A 13,407-nucleotide genomic window follows, 5' to 3' on the forward strand; every position below is an offset into this window, starting at 1 on the left:
ATTACATCAACTGTAAGTTCTCTAATAGAACAAACGAGGAGCATCAAATCAAGTGTCAGGATGGCCGAGCGGTCTAAGGCGCCAGACTCAAGGAAAAACCTTGGCTGCAGTAGCAGCTAGAGCCTTCTGGTCCTCGAATGAGGGCGTGGGTTCGAATCCCACTCCTGACACAGATTTTGTCGCTTCTCTGGAGCACCCTGTGTATCGTTGAGATCCTTTGTAAAGTGCAACAGCACGATTCTGCCCGTGTTCTCCTAAGTGAAACCAAAAATTTGTATCAAACACAAGCGCACCTACGGCAACCAAACTGTTTCTTCGGTAGTGTGAGCTACAAACAGAGAGTGTTGGTTGTAAATACGACGTTCCCTCGTGAGGTTACTTCCGCGCCACAGCCGCAAACACGTCAAAAGGGACACTTGTGGTATAAAAACGACTCTTGTCTGGAGATGCAGAGTGCTAACGACAGTGTGAGGAAACAGTGCAGGCTGACCAGTACATCCTCTGTACAATAACAGTCGCTGATGAAATACAGAGAGCTCGAAATAAATTCATATACTCAAAATATTACTTTATGGAGATTACAACGTGACCAAAACTTGAGATATTATTCGACAGATAGACCTCTGCATTCTGTCTAATCTCTGATGTCTGTAACAGACGACTTAGTTTCGAACAAAATGTATTGAGTGCCGTGATTATACGGATTTGAGAAACTCTTTTGGTGGTACATTCTGCGCTATATTTGTGCGGCTGCACCTGGCGAACGTGTAACGGGTGCAGAACTCATGCCGGTGTACTGTGGCAACGTGGATGCGACAATTACATCAACTGTAAGTTCTCTAATAGAACAAACGAGGAGCATCAAATCAAGTGTCAGGATGGCCGAGCGGTCTAAGGCGCCAGACTCAAGGAAAAACCTTGGCTGCAGTAGCAGCTAGAGCCTTCTGGTCCTCGAATGAGGGCGTGGGTTCGAATCCCACTCCTGACACAGATTTTGTCGCTTCTCTGGAGCACCCTGTGTATCGTTGAGATCCTTTGTAAAGTGCAACAGCACGATTCTGGCCGTGTTCTCCTAAGTGAAACCAAAAATTTGTATCAAACACAAGCGCACCTACGGCAACCAAACTGTTTCTTCGGTAGTGTGAGCTACAAACAGAGAGTGTTGGTTGTAAATACGACGTTCCCTCGTGAGGTTACTTCCGCGCCACAGCCGCAAACACGTCAAAAGGGACACTTGTGGTATAAAAACGACTCTTGTCTGGAGATGCAGAGTGCTAACGACAGTGTGAGGAAACAGTGCAGGCTGACCAGTACATCCTCTGTACAATAACAGTCGCTGATGAAATACAGAGAGCTCGAAATAAATTCATATACTCAAAATATTACTTTATGGAGATTACAACGTGACCAAAACTTGAGATATTATTCGACAGATAGACCTCTGCATTCTGTCTAATCTCTGATGTCTGTAACAGACGACTTAGTTTCGAACAAAATGTATTGAGTGCCGTGATTATACGGATTTGAGAAACTCTTTTGGTGGTACATTCTGCGCTATATTTGTGCGGCTGCACCTGGCGAACGTGTAACGGGTGCAGAACTCATGCCGGTGTACTGTGGCAACGTGGATGCGACAATTACATCAACTGTAAGTTCTCTAATAGAACAAACGAAGAGCATCAAATCAAGTGTCAGGATGGCCGAGCGGTCTAAGGCGCCAGACTCAAGGAAAAACCTTGGCTGCAGTAGCAGCTAGAGCCTTCTGGTCCTCGAATGAGGGCGTGGGTTCGAATCCCACTCCTGACACAGATTTTGTCGCTTCTCTGGAGCACCCTGTGTATCGTTGAGATCCTTTGTAAAGTGCAACAGCACGATTCTGGCCGTGTTCTCCTAAGTGAAACCAAAAATTTGTATCAAACACAAGCGCACCTACGGCAACCAAACTGTTTCTTCGGTAGTGTGAGCTACAAACAGAGAGTGTTGGTTGTAAATACGACGTTCCCTCGTGAGGTTACTTCCGCGCCACAGCCGCAAACACGTCAAAAGGGACACTTGTGGTATAAAAACGACTCTTGTCTGGAGATGCAGAGTGCTAACGACAGTGTGAGGAAACAGTGCAGGCTGACCAGTACATCCTCTGTACAATAACAGTCGCTGATGAAATACAGAGAGCTCGAAATAAATTCATATACTCAAAATATTACTTTATGGAGATTACAACGTGACCAAAACTTGAGATATTATTCGACAGATAGACCTCTGCATTCTGTCTAATCTCTGATGTCTGTAACAGACGACTTAGTTTCGAACAAAATGTATTGAGTGCCGTGATTATACGGATTTGAGAAACTCTTTTGGTGGTACATTCTGCGCTATATTTGTGCGGCTGCACCTGGCGAACGTGTAACGGGTGCAGAACTCATGCCGGTGTACTGTGGCAACGTGGATGCGACAATTACATCAACTGTAAGTTCTCTAATAGAACAAACGAGGAGCATCAAATCAAGTGTCAGGATGGCCGAGCGGTCTAAGGCGCCAGACTCAAGGAAAAACCTTGGCTGCAGTAGCAGCTAGAGCCTTCTGGTCCTCGAATGAGGGCGTGGGTTCGAATCCCACTCCTGACACAGATTTTGTCGCTTCTCTGGAGCACCCTGTGTATCGTTGAGATCCTTTGTAAAGTGCAACAGCACGATTCTGGCCGTGTTCTCCTAAGTGAAACCAAAAATTTGTATCAAACACAAGCGCACCTACGGCAACCAAACTGTTTCTTCGGTAGTGTGAGCTACAAACAGAGAGTGTTGGTTGTAAATACGACGTTCCCTCGTGAGGTTACTTCCGCGCCACAGCCGCAAACACGTCAAAAGGGACACTTGTGGTATAAAAACGACTCTTGTCTGGAGATGCAGAGTGCTAACGACAGTGTGAGGAAACAGTGCAGGCTGACCAGTACATCCTCTGTACAATAACAGTCGCTGATGAAATACAGAGAGCTCGAAATAAATTCATATACTCAAAATATTACTTTATGGAGATTACAACGTGACCAAAACTTGAGATATTATTCGACAGATAGACCTCTGCATTCTGTCTAATCTCTGATGTCTGTAACAGACGACTTAGTTTCGAACAAAATGTATTGAGTGCCGTGATTATACGGATTTGAGAAACTCTTTTGGTGGTACATTCTGCGCTATATTTGTGCGGCTGCACCTGGCGAACGTGTAACGGGTGCAGAACTCATGCCGGTGTACTGTGGCAACGTGGATGCGACAATTACATCAACTGTAAGTTCTCTAATAGAACAAACGAGGAGCATCAAATCAAGTGTCAGGATGGCCGAGCGGTCTAAGGCGCCAGACTCAAGGAAAAACCTTGGCTGCAGTAGCAGCTAGAGCCTTCTGGTCCTCGAATGAGGGCGTGGGTTCGAATCCCACTCCTGACACAGATTTTGTCGCTTCTCTGGAGCACCCTGTGTATCGTTGAGATCCTTTGTAAAGTGCAACAGCACGATTCTGGCCGTGTTCTCCTAAGTGAAACCAAAAATTTGTATCAAACACAAGCGCACCTACGGCAACCAAACTGTTTCTTCGGTAGTGTGAGCTACAAACAGAGAGTGTTGGTTGTAAATACGACGTTCCCTCGTGAGGTTACTTCCGCGCCACAGCCGCAAACACGTCAAAAGGGACACTTGTGGTATAAAAACGACTCTTGTCTGGAGATGCAGAGTGCTAACGACAGTGTGAGGAAACAGTGCAGGCTGACCAGTACATCCTCTGTACAATAACAGTCGCTGATGAAATACAGAGAGCTCGAAATAAATTCATATACTCAAAATATTACTTTATGGAGATTACAACGTGACCAAAACTTGAGATATTATTCGACAGATAGACCTCTGCATTCTGTCTAATCTCTGATGTCTGTAACAGACGACTTAGTTTCGAACAAAATGTATTGAGTGCCGTGATTATACGGATTTGAGAAACTCTTTTGGTGGTACATTCTGCGCTATATTTGTGCGGCTGCACCTGGCGAACGTGTAACGGGTGCAGAACTCATGCCGGTGTACTGTGGCAACGTGGATGCGACAATTACATCAACTGTAAGTTCTCTAATAGAACAAACGAGGAGCATCAAATCAAGTGTCAGGATGGCCGAGCGGTCTAAGGCGCCAGACTCAAGGAAAAACCTTGGCTGCAGTAGCAGCTAGAGCCTTCTGGTCCTCGAATGAGGGCGTGGGTTCGAATCCCACTCCTGACACAGATTTTGTCGCTTCTCTGGAGCACCCTGTGTATCGTTGAGATCCTTTGTAAAGTGCAACAGCACGATTCTGGCCGTGTTCTCCTAAGTGAAACCAAAAATTTGTATCAAACACAAGCGCACCTACGGCAACCAAACTGTTTCTTCGGTAGTGTGAGCTACAAACAGAGAGTGTTGGTTGTAAATACGACGTTCCCTCGTGAGGTTACTTCCGCGCCACAGCCGCAAACACGTCAAAAGGGACACTTGTGGTATAAAAACGACTCTTGTCTGGAGATGCAGAGTGCTAACGACAGTGTGAGGAAACAGTGCAGGCTGACCAGTACATCCTCTGTACAATAACAGTCGCTGATGAAATACAGAGAGCTCGAAATAAATTCATATACTCAAAATATTACTTTATGGAGATTACAACGTGACCAAAACTTGAGATATTATTCGACAGATAGACCTCTGCATTCTGTCTAATCTCTGATGTCTGTAACAGACGACTTAGTTTCGAACAAAATGTATTGAGTGCCGTGATTATACGGATTTGAGAAACTCTTTTGGTGGTACATTCTGCGCTATATTTGTGCGGCTGCACCTGGCGAACGTGTAACGGGTGCAGAACTCATGCCGGTGTACTGTGGCAACGTGGATGCGACAATTACATCAACTGTAAGTTCTCTAATAGAACAAACGAGGAGCATCAAATCAAGTGTCAGGATGGCCGAGCGGTCTAAGGCGCCAGACTCAAGGAAAAACCTTGGCTGCAGTAGCAGCTAGAGCCTTCTGGTCCTCGAATGAGGGCGTGGGTTCGAATCCCACTCCTGACACAGATTTTGTCGCTTCTCTGGAGCACCCTGTGTATCGTTGAGATCCTTTGTAAAGTGCAACAGCACGATTCTGGCCGTGTTCTCCTAAGTGAAACCAAAAATTTGTATCAAACACAAGCGCACCTACGGCAACCAAACTGTTTCTTCGGTAGTGTGAGCTACAAACAGAGAGTGTTGGTTGTAAATACGACGTTCCCTCGTGAGGTTACTTCCGCGCCACAGCCGCAAACACGTCAAAAGGGACACTTGTGGTATAAAAACGACTCTTGTCTGGAGATGCAGAGTGCTAACGACAGTGTGAGGAAACAGTGCAGGCTGACCAGTACATCCTCTGTACAATAACAGTCGCTGATGAAATACAGAGAGCTCGAAATAAATTCATATACTCAAAATATTACTTTATGGAGATTACAACGTGACCAAAACTTGAGATATTATTCGACAGATAGACCTCTGCATTCTGTCTAATCTCTGATGTCTGTAACAGACGACTTAGTTTCGAACAAAATGTATTGAGTGCCGTGATTATACGGATTTGAGAAACTCTTTTGGTGGTACATTCTGCGCTATATTTGTGCGGCTGCACCTGGCGAACGTGTAACGGGTGCAGAACTCATGCCGGTGTACTGTGGCAACGTGGATGCGACAATTACATCAACTGTAAGTTCTCTAATAGAACAAACGAGGAGCATCAAATCAAGTGTCAGGATGGCCGAGCGGTCTAAGGCGCCAGACTCAAGGAAAAACCTTGGCTGCAGTAGCAGCTAGAGCCTTCTGGTCCTCGAATGAGGGCGTGGGTTCGAATCCCACTCCTGACACAGATTTTGTCGCTTCTCTGGAGCACCCTGTGTATCGTTGAGATCCTTTGTAAAGTGCAACAGCACGATTCTGGCCGTGTTCTCCTAAGTGAAACCAAAAATTTGTATCAAACACAAGCGCACCTACGGCAACCAAACTGTTTCTTCGGTAGTGTGAGCTACAAACAGAGAGTGTTGGTTGTAAATACGACGTTCCCTCGTGAGGTTACTTCCGCGCCACAGCCGCAAACACGTCAAAAGGGACACTTGTGGTATAAAAACGACTCTTGTCTGGAGATGCAGAGTGCTAACGACAGTGTGAGGAAACAGTGCAGGCTGACCAGTACATCCTCTGTACAATAACAGTCGCTGATGAAATACAGAGAGCTCGAAATAAATTCATATACTCAAAATATTACTTTATGGAGATTACAACGTGACCAAAACTTGAGATATTATTCGACAGATAGACCTCTGCATTCTGTCTAATCTCTGATGTCTGTAACAGACGACTTAGTTTCGAACAAAATGTATTGAGTGCCGTGATTATACGGATTTGAGAAACTCTTTTGGTGGTACATTCTGCGCTATATTTGTGCGGCTGCACCTGGCGAACGTGTAACGGGTGCAGAACTCATGCCGGTGTACTGTGGCAACGTGGATGCGACAATTACATCAACTGTAAGTTCTCTAATAGAACAAACGAGGAGCATCAAATCAAGTGTCAGGATGGCCGAGCGGTCTAAGGCGCCAGACTCAAGGAAAAACCTTGGCTGCAGTAGCAGCTAGAGCCTTCTGGTCCTCGAATGAGGGCGTGGGTTCGAATCCCACTCCTGACACAGATTTTGTCGCTTCTCTGGAGCACCCTGTGTATCGTTGAGATCCTTTGTAAAGTGCAACAGCACGATTCTGGCCGTGTTCTCCTAAGTGAAACCAAAAATTTGTATCAAACACAAGCGCACCTACGGCAACCAAACTGTTTCTTCGGTAGTGTGAGCTACAAACAGAGAGTGTTGGTTGTAAATACGACGTTCCCTCGTGAGGTTACTTCCGCGCCACAGCCGCAAACACGTCAAAAGGGACACTTGTGGTATAAAAACGACTCTTGTCTGGAGATGCAGAGTGCTAACGACAGTGTGAGGAAACAGTGCAGGCTGACCAGTACATCCTCTGTACAATAACAGTCGCTGATGAAATACAGAGAGCTCGAAATAAATTCATATACTCAAAATATTACTTTATGGAGATTACAACGTGACCAAAACTTGAGATATTATTCGACAGATAGACCTCTGCATTCTGTCTAATCTCTGATGTCTGTAACAGACGACTTAGTTTCGAACAAAATGTATTGAGTGCCGTGATTATACGGATTTGAGAAACTCTTTTGGTGGTACATTCTGCGCTATATTTGTGCGGCTGCACCTGGCGAACGTGTAACGGGTGCAGAACTCATGCCGGTGTACTGTGGCAACGTGGATGCGACAATTACATCAACTGTAAGTTCTCTAATAGAACAAACGAGGAGCATCAAATCAAGTGTCAGGATGGCCGAGCGGTCTAAGGCGCCAGACTCAAGGAAAAACCTTGGCTGCAGTAGCAGCTAGAGCCTTCTGGTCCTCGAATGAGGGCGTGGGTTCGAATCCCACTCCTGACACAGATTTTGTCGCTTCTCTGGAGCACCCTGTGTATCGTTGAGATCCTTTGTAAAGTGCAACAGCACGATTCTGGCCGTGTTCTCCTAAGTGAAACCAAAAATTTGTATCAAACACAAGCGCACCTACGGCAACCAAACTGTTTCTTCGGTAGTGTGAGCTACAAACAGAGAGTGTTGGTTGTAAATACGACGTTCCCTCGTGAGGTTACTTCCGCGCCACAGCCGCAAACACGTCAAAAGGGACACTTGTGGTATAAAAACGACTCTTGTCTGGAGATGCAGAGTGCTAACGACAGTGTGAGGAAACAGTGCAGGCTGACCAGTACATCCTCTGTACAACAACAGTCGCTGATGAAATACAGAGAGCTCGAAATAAATTCATATACTCAAAATATTACTTTATGGAGATTACAACGTGACCAAAACTTGAGATATTATTCGACAGATAGACCTCTGCATTCTGTCTAATCTCTGATGTCTGTAACAGACGACTTAGTTTCGAACAAAATGTATTGAGTGCCGTGATTATACGGATTTGAGAAACTCTTTTGGTGGTACATTCTGCGCTATATTTGTGCGGCTGCACCTGGCGAACGTGTAACGGGTGCAGAACTCATGCCGGTGTACTGTGGCAACGTGGATGCGACAATTACATCAACTGTAAGTTCTCTAATAGAACAAACGAGGAGCATCAAATCAAGTGTCAGGATGGCCGAGCGGTCTAAGGCGCCAGACTCAAGGAAAAACCTTGGCTGCAGTAGCAGCTAGAGCCTTCTGGTCCTCGAATGAGGGCGTGGGTTCGAATCCCACTCCTGACACAGATTTTGTCGCTTCTCTGGAGCACCCTGTGTATCGTTGAGATCCTTTGTAAAGTGCAACAGCACGATTCTGGCCGTGTTCTCCTAAGTGAAACCAAAAATTTGTATCAAACACAAGCGCACCTACGGCAACCAAACTGTTTCTTCGGTAGTGTGAGCTGCAAACAGAGAGTGTTGGTTGTAAATACGACGTTCCCTCGTGAGGTTACTTCCGCGCCACAGCCGCAAACACGTCAAAAGGGACACTTGTGGTATAAAAACGACTCTTGTCTGGAGATGCAGAGTGCTAACGACAGTGTGAGGAAACAGTGCAGGCTGACCAGTACATCCTCTGTACAATAACAGTCGCTGATGAAATACAGAGAGCTCGAAATAAATTCATATACTCAAAATATTACTTTATGGAGATTACAACGTGACCAAAACTTGAGATATTATTCGACAGATAGACCTCTGCATTCTGTCTAATCTCTGATGTCTGTAACAGACGACTTAGTTTCGAACAAAATGTATTGAGTGCCGTGATTATACGGATTTGAGAAACTCTTTTGGTGGTACATTCTGCGCTATATTTGTGCGGCTGCACCTGGCGAACGTGTAACGGGTGCAGAACTCATGCCGGTGTACTGTGGCAACGTGGATGCGACAATTACATCAACTGTAAGTTCTCTAATAGAACAAACGAGGAGCATCAAATCAAGTGTCAGGATGGCCGAGCGGTATTCAGTCGCGCTTGAGACACGGAGCTACACGGACGTGCTGAGAGCGGTGTTAACCGGAGAGTTTGCGAGTTGTGATATTTGTGTTGTGTTTACTTTCTGTTATAAGTGCAGTGAAATTTTCCGTTAATTGTTTTGGAGTTTCTAACCGTTTTCTTTGTTATTATTTAGCGGCCTCGACCGCTTGTTAATTTCTGATATGGCCAGGTTATTTCCCAGGAAAAGTACCCTCCGCTTTGAATTTGAAAAGTCAACCCGTCACGTACAACCGACATCGCTGGAAATTCATGACTGGATAGTGGACGTTATTGGTATCAATTCTGATCAGGTGCACACTGCATATTACGACATGGAGCAATATTGTTTTTTTGTCAAATTGCTGAACCCTGTGTTGCTGGATAAGATACTAATGAAGCATGGCGGGCGAGTTGAATTCCGGCATCGGGATAACTCTGTAAGTACCGTCACCGTTACTAATGCCGACGTAGAATATAAAACTGTACGTATTTTTAATTTGCCCCCGGAAGTTGAAAATTGTTATTTAAAAGATGTGTTAAGCAAGTATGGGGATGTCAAACAGATTCGAAATGAACGCTGGTCTAGCCAACATCGCTTGCAGTGTTTCAGTGGTGTTCGGTCAGTAGATATGCATGTGAAAGTCAATATTCCTTCCCATATTATGGTTTGCGATTACAGGGTTCAAGTTACGTACTCTGGTCAAACTTTGACGTGTCACATCTGCAATGAGAGTGGCCACATGCGTCAAGATTGTCCTAAACGGGTTTTCGTATTAAAAAATTCCTTACAGCAACGGAAACGGCTAACGCTCGCGGAGATTATTACCGATAATCAAGCGGCAGAAAGTGCTACAGCCGGGGGTGTAGCTGCGTTGCATGAACAGGAAGTCGTGCGCATTGAGGAATTTCCAACCTTGCCTCGGACAAGTACGGACGAACCGACACTTGCGACCGGAGACACTGCTACCAACAAACGGCGTAGGACTTGTGACGGTAGTAGTTCTGAGGACGAAGCCCACAGTACCCCAGAATCAAAGAGACAGGACTCGCAGGAACGTAGATCTGATACTAAGTTCTTAAAAGGTTCCGTTCTAGTAGACGATATTTCCTCTGGCATGTCACATAGTGACATTTCAGCTGCTGTCGCGGCGTCGCAGGGGACGGATGGTCGGCCCTCCAACCAACCACAGCAACAGGTTCCGGTGGACCGACCGACATGTGAACAGCAGGTCGCTGCAGGGGTTCACCACGGCGTAGACAGTCGTGATAGTAAACAGACCACGCCTCTAGCTGAGGATGCCGAACAGCCAACGGCGGCGGCTCGCAACACGGCAACACAACAGGAATGTTGTCATAACACGGAACGCGAACATAAACAGCAGTCGGTGACGGAAAATGTCAACACACCACTTCATGTGGAGTTTGATAACAAACGTGTTGACAGCGAAAGTACTTCCGCAGCTGGGTTGCCGCCGGAGGACACGGCGCGAGTGATTCAGGCCGTAGTGTCGGGACCGTCGTCGGCCGTTGACATTCCCCACGACCCGCCCACGCCGCCGTCTGCCGAGATGGCTCATAGTGGGCGCCGCAGGAACAGAATCCAACCAAATGTGAACGTTGTCCGAAAGAAAACTAAGAATAAAGATGCCGGGGGCAAACACAACGAGCATGACTTGGCTTCACAACCGGATAAACAAATGGAATGGCATGACGATCCGACCGTTGGCGATGATTAATTCCTCCCCCCTTCCTGCATAGGTCTCAGTATGTCACAGGCATATAAAATAACAACGTTAAATATTAACAAGATCCGGTCTGACGTCAAGGTGCGTGCTCTACAACAATATCTTTACGAGTCGGATACAGACATCGCCCTTTTACAAGAGGTGGCCTTGCAGCAAATAAACCTTACCGGTTTTGTTGCAATAATCAATTCTTCCCCAGAAACGAACGTGGGGACTGCCGTCTTAATTAGGGAAGGTATTCCGTTTGCCCACATTGAAAGATTAGAATCCGGTCGAGGACTGAGTGTCACTATTTTTGGCGTTACTGTTATTAATTTGTACGCGCCTTCCGGGAGTACTCGTAGAGCTGACAGAGCCCGCTTTTATAAGGAAGATATCATTTATTTACTGCGGAACAATCCTCCGCAGCTGATCATTGGAGGTGATTTTAATTGTGTATTGTCCAGAAAAGATCAGACACCGAATTTTAATTATTCACCTGATTTAAACCGTCTTGTTTATGATCTTAAACTCAAGGACACCTGGGAAGCTCGGTACCCAACTTTAGTGAGGTACACACACATCGTTGGAAATTCCTGTAGCAGGATCGACAGGATTTATGTGTCTGAAAACTTAGCAACTAACTTATTAAATGTAGAAACTATTCCTACCAGTTTCTCAGACCACAGTGGCGTGGTTGCGTGTATCAACTTACAACAACAACCCACGCGCTGGTTTAAAAATCAGTGGCATCTTAATCTTTCATTATTAACCGACTCAGACCTGGAGGAGGCCGTCAGGCGTGCTTGGGAGCAGTGCCTCCGCACTCTTCCTGCCTTCCCTAGCATTATAGCATGGTGGACCTATAAAGCGAAGCCCAAACTGCGCAGGGTTCTTATGTCCTTTGGTATTGAACGGGCTACTGGAATTCGCAGGACAATGGAATTTTATTACTCCGTATTAAGAGATTTGTATGACAGAGCGGATGCCACGGCTACTAGAATAGGGGAAATTAAGAGAATCAAAGCTAAATTAATCAGTCTGAAACGGGAGCAGTTAGAAGGACTTAAGGTTCGATCCAAAGTAAAATCAGTACGCGCAGACGAAACGGTGGCCCTGTATCACCTTGTCAAGCACGCGAAGAATAGAAGGAGGGCTTTCATTGATGGACTTAAACTCGAAGATGGCACGACGGTCACAAATCAACGCGATATCGTCAGAGAACTTTACAGCTACTTTGTCAGGACTTATACTTCAAACGCTCCCCATGCAGACAGCGCTTCTCAACTCCTTGAAGTTCTTCCTTCGAGGATAACTGCAGACGAAAGTGAAAGTCTTTCTTCGGGTTTCAGTCACGAAGACGTTTTCGACATCATCTGCAGTTCCCCTACTAACAAGTCCCCTGGGCCTGACGGTCTTCCCATTGAATTTTATAAAAAGTACTGGCACATACTAGGAGCGAAGATCACAGACATGGTGAACGAGGTCTTGCAGGGGCAGTCTGTTCCAGGAGAGTTTAAAGAATGTAAAATTGTTCTCCTCCCTAAGACCAGAGGTGGAAAATCTGTAACAAATCTTCGGCCGATATCACTACTGAATTCCGATTACAAGATTGTAGCTCGTGCAGTTAAGATGAGGCTTCTGCCGCTCACTTCCAACATGCTTTGCAAACAGCAAACATGTGCTTTTCGGCGGACTATACTACGAACGGTTGCCTTTTATAGGGATATTATTGCGCTCGCTGACGCCAGCAACGTACAATGTGGTCTGCTCTTTCTCGATTTTTTTAAGGCATTTGATCTTGTCAACCACACGTACCTACTAGAGACACTGCGGCGCTTGGGCTTCTTACCGTCCGCGATCGCAATAATAAAAAATGTAGCCATCGGAATCACTGCAAAAATTTCAGTAAATTCGCAACTCACGAAACGGCTCCTCATCGACAGAGGTGTCCCTCAGGGCAGCCCCTTGTCGATGTTGCTGTTCGTCATTTCGCTCGAGCCGCTCCTCACGCACCTGCAGGCGAAGCTTAGTGGTTTAATGATCTCAGGAGTGAAGTCCGTAACAGGAGCCTATGCGGATGATGTTGGGATTGTTATCAGAGATGAGTCTGACGTCACTGCGCTTGAAGCTGTCCTCAAGACCTACTGTCAGGCGTCTGGAGCACACATCAATGAACAGAAAAGCAAGTTTTTAAATCTGCGAGGCCTCGACCGTCTTCAAATTTCGTGTGCCACACACGTCAGTGAACTGAAAGCTCTAGGGATAGTGTTGAAGGCGTCAATATTAAACATGACGGCGGCGAACTGGAGGGATGTGGCTCACAAAATCAACGGTGCAGTAATTGATAACTACCACAGAAGTCTCAACCAATTTGACAGAATTACGTTGATTAATACGTGTGTTTTATCTAAGGCTTTCTACACGGCGCAGGTTCTTCCTATTCCTGCAGGAGTGGCTCAAAATATCATGTCAAAAGTTACGAATTTTCTATGGAAAGGCGAGATCTTTCGTGTATCTGCACGAACAGCAGCGCTACACCCAACGCATGGAGGGATGGGATTGGTTGACATACGGCGCAAAGCACTGGCTCTGTA

The 13,407-nt window shown here is 45.9% G+C and overlaps 11 non-coding genes across 11 annotated transcripts; all 11 read left to right on the forward strand.

Moving 5' to 3' along the window:
- Positions 1–54: 54 nt before the first annotated feature.
- On the forward strand, positions 55–170 carry Trnal-caa. Its single transcript has 2 exons — positions 55–92; positions 125–170. It is a non-coding gene; the product is annotated as a tRNA-Leu (tRNA).
- A 702-nt stretch (positions 171–872) lies between these two features.
- Trnal-caa lies at positions 873–988 on the forward strand. Its single transcript has 2 exons — positions 873–910; positions 943–988. It is a non-coding gene; the product is annotated as a tRNA-Leu (tRNA).
- A 702-nt stretch (positions 989–1,690) lies between these two features.
- Positions 1,691–1,806, forward strand: Trnal-caa. Its single transcript has 2 exons — positions 1,691–1,728; positions 1,761–1,806. It is a non-coding gene; the product is annotated as a tRNA-Leu (tRNA).
- A 702-nt stretch (positions 1,807–2,508) lies between these two features.
- On the forward strand, positions 2,509–2,624 carry Trnal-caa. The gene is made up of 2 exons: positions 2,509–2,546; positions 2,579–2,624. It is a non-coding gene; the product is annotated as a tRNA-Leu (tRNA).
- Positions 2,625–3,326: 702 nt separating this feature from the next.
- On the forward strand, positions 3,327–3,442 carry Trnal-caa. The gene is made up of 2 exons: positions 3,327–3,364; positions 3,397–3,442. It is a non-coding gene; the product is annotated as a tRNA-Leu (tRNA).
- Positions 3,443–4,144: 702 nt separating this feature from the next.
- On the forward strand, positions 4,145–4,260 carry Trnal-caa. Its single transcript has 2 exons — positions 4,145–4,182; positions 4,215–4,260. It is a non-coding gene; the product is annotated as a tRNA-Leu (tRNA).
- Positions 4,261–4,962: 702 nt separating this feature from the next.
- Positions 4,963–5,078, forward strand: Trnal-caa. The gene is made up of 2 exons: positions 4,963–5,000; positions 5,033–5,078. It is a non-coding gene; the product is annotated as a tRNA-Leu (tRNA).
- A 702-nt stretch (positions 5,079–5,780) lies between these two features.
- On the forward strand, positions 5,781–5,896 carry Trnal-caa. Its single transcript has 2 exons — positions 5,781–5,818; positions 5,851–5,896. It is a non-coding gene; the product is annotated as a tRNA-Leu (tRNA).
- Positions 5,897–6,598: 702 nt separating this feature from the next.
- Trnal-caa lies at positions 6,599–6,714 on the forward strand. The gene is made up of 2 exons: positions 6,599–6,636; positions 6,669–6,714. It is a non-coding gene; the product is annotated as a tRNA-Leu (tRNA).
- A 702-nt stretch (positions 6,715–7,416) lies between these two features.
- Trnal-caa lies at positions 7,417–7,532 on the forward strand. Its single transcript has 2 exons — positions 7,417–7,454; positions 7,487–7,532. It is a non-coding gene; the product is annotated as a tRNA-Leu (tRNA).
- Positions 7,533–8,234: 702 nt separating this feature from the next.
- Positions 8,235–8,350, forward strand: Trnal-caa. Its single transcript has 2 exons — positions 8,235–8,272; positions 8,305–8,350. It is a non-coding gene; the product is annotated as a tRNA-Leu (tRNA).
- Positions 8,351–13,407: the final 5,057 nt, after the last annotated feature.

This window comes from Schistocerca piceifrons, unplaced genomic scaffold, assembly GCF_021461385.2.
Source record: "Schistocerca piceifrons isolate TAMUIC-IGC-003096 unplaced genomic scaffold, iqSchPice1.1 HiC_scaffold_2420, whole genome shotgun sequence".
In the NCBI taxonomy this organism is placed as follows: Eukaryota; Metazoa; Arthropoda; class Insecta; order Orthoptera; family Acrididae; genus Schistocerca; species Schistocerca piceifrons.